Source organism: Gavia stellata, chromosome 3 (genome assembly GCF_030936135.1).
Source record: "Gavia stellata isolate bGavSte3 chromosome 3, bGavSte3.hap2, whole genome shotgun sequence".
NCBI lineage: Eukaryota > Metazoa > Chordata > Aves > Gaviiformes > Gaviidae > Gavia > Gavia stellata.
In genome coordinates, this window is record NC_082596.1 from 103,150,926 (window position 1) to 103,153,710 (window position 2,785).

The window sequence follows — 2,785 nt, forward strand, 5'->3', positions numbered from 1 at the left end:
AGAACATGGACTGCTTGGAGACAAAGCAAAAACGTCTGTCTCCAGGAGGACAACAGTATGATACTGTTTTCTTTGAGATCAGTAGTAAGTGAAAACGGTTCCTCATGGGAATGAAGCGATTTAACTACACTTGGTCATTGACATCACCTCATCCCACTGATGTTCAACCTCATCTACAATGTGTTCATATAGTCTTTGTTCGTTTACTCGTAGATAACTGGAGAGTGAGACACAGGCAAGGATATTCCAATTCCGTTTCCTCTCCTCCTGGTGTGAGCTGTTGCTGAAGATGCTGAATTAGTTTTCTTGTTAGTAAAATACGGAAATTCTACTGTTAGCCACTGGAGTTGGAAGGCATGAAGAAGTGGAAGTGGTGAGAGTAGGAAGGGGGCTGAAGCATTTTTAATGGGTTTTTCTAAGAGTATGCCCACTAGAGAGCAGCAAAAACCTGTATTCCTAGCAGCTTTGGCTGTTTGGCTGATTAGGCATTGTTTTCTGGTTTTAAGGGAGGGGGAAAGTAGCTTCAGAAGGAAGCAGTGATCTCTTTGTGCCGAGGAGACCGTTCAGTTATGTGTGACAGTGTCCTGTGTCTTGGCAGGAGCCTAGCAGATAGTGGCATCAAACTGGCACAGAAGTGTAAGTCGTATCAGATTGCGCTCCCTGGGAGTTCCGCAGCGAAAGAGAGGTGGGAACAAAATGAATGAGGAAGATCAGACACCAAATGCTTCACTTAGAGCGGTATCAGTGTGTCTCCACAACTTCACAAGATCAGGAAGATGAATAAGCGTAACAAGGTCAATCCAAACCTCGTTTTTTCACTTCAAGTAACTTGGCCGCCGTGCAGTGACCTAATGTAAATAGATCTTGCTGAATGTATGTCTCTTAATGTAGGCATTCAGATGCAAGCGCAGTTATGATGAGCCAAGAATATTATTTAAATAGAAAAAAAAAGTCACGGATGAAGCAAGTGAGAGAAGGACCTGCTTGTTGAGGAAGTTGAAAGAAATACCAATGTGCACATATTTTAGGAAACTTCTAATGGTTTTAATGGGTTAAAAAATAATTTGTTCAAGCGTGAGCTACCAAAGGCACACCAACAGGAAAATAACTGTTAAATGTTCTCATAGTTAAACTCTGAATAATAACACTTGCCTTACTTCTCTGATTGGAGGGGAATTGCATCTTCAAAAAGAGGTACTGTTAAGAAGTTTTACCTTCCCATGGGCCAGCTGTCATTTCATATACCTTCTAATTTTTTTAAAATAATCTTCATATTAAATAATTTTGCAATCCCATTCATGCTTTCTCCCTCTTTCTGACTGGGCTGTGGACTGGTGATTCTCTGAAACACGGGTTATCTTTCTGTAGTGGCTCCTAAGAGCTTTTATCATATCTTTTCTATAACAGTAGAGGATGATTGGCAATAACTTGTTTTGATTCAAAATCTTGGGAGGGAGGCGTTTTCAGAGGAAGGGGTACGACTCGGAATCAAGACTTTGAGATGGAATATATATTTGAGATCAGATCACCATTTATTTAAATCCATGATATCCAAGGATAGAGAGGGGTGTAAAATCTGAGGCAATTCAGATGGTTATCTTAAACACTTGAATTTAAGTGAAACACCAAATTTCAGATTTTGGGGCATCTTTTGCTTTGCCACCTTTTAATCCTCGCACGTTTGGTGTGATATTTTGTATGTACCCTTGAAAGAGGCTTGTTTATGGCTCAGTGCATTTTTGTGTTTTGGGCGTGAATGTTTAAGAGTTTAAATTTGTCTGAATTTCTGTATTTTAATCTTTCTGCATGCATGTACACGAGTTCTGTGCTAGCCTTTGCTCTCCACAGACGAACAAGTGGAGTCAGAGTGTATTGCTATTTTTTTTTGTTGCTGCTGCACCGTTTTCTGTCTGGCTTCGGTCCTGTAAATGCAGGAGGGAATGGAGAAAGAAATTTGAAGTAGTAGTCTTCCTTCTCCAAGAACTTCTGCAATTTAAAGAATGAAACCTGACCATCCTAGACATGATTAGTCTGTCATTCCTGCTTCCCTCCCTGTGTCCCCCCCTTTACTAGTGCAATTGATAGCTTTAGTAAACCAGGAACTTGAGTAAAGGCAGTGTTTTTCTGTGGCTTCATAAATAACAAGTCTAAACCATATTCTGCTTGTGTGAAAGCGCATGTTCTCGGGTCGTTCAGGGTTTGGTTCTTAACGAGGATTAAGCCTTTATATGCCCTTTCCTTGTCGCAAAATTGAAGCTATCGGGTAATGTATAAAGTATTAATCTTGGGTAGCCAGCAGCATCCTATTTGTCACTTACTAAAGCTACGCCTGTGGTTATTATGAAAAAATGGCATTATTTGTCTTGGGTTTGAAAAGTTGCATGCTGTAAGAGGATACAGCGTTGTTAAAAAGTCTAGGTCTTTAGTATAAGGAACTGTCATGGAACTTCTTTACCTGGAGGAACATCTAGGACTGCAGCCGTTCTCTTCTAATACATAATTGTATAAGGAGAGATGACTGCAGCTTTAGATTTGACTTTCTTTCATCTGCTCATCTCCTCATTTGTTTTATCCCACTAAAAAGCCTTGTAGTGTTGTTCTTCAGTGTTACAGTTCTGTGTTTATGTAACCGAAAAGATTATAGACCTCCTAGAGTTTTGAACTTTTATTTCTTTAGTCATTCAAGTTGTCACTCAACTCAGAACATGTACCAATACTAATGTTAATGTCTTCTCTCCATACAGCGTTACAGTGTTACTGCCATCTATGTACAAAAGACAACTTT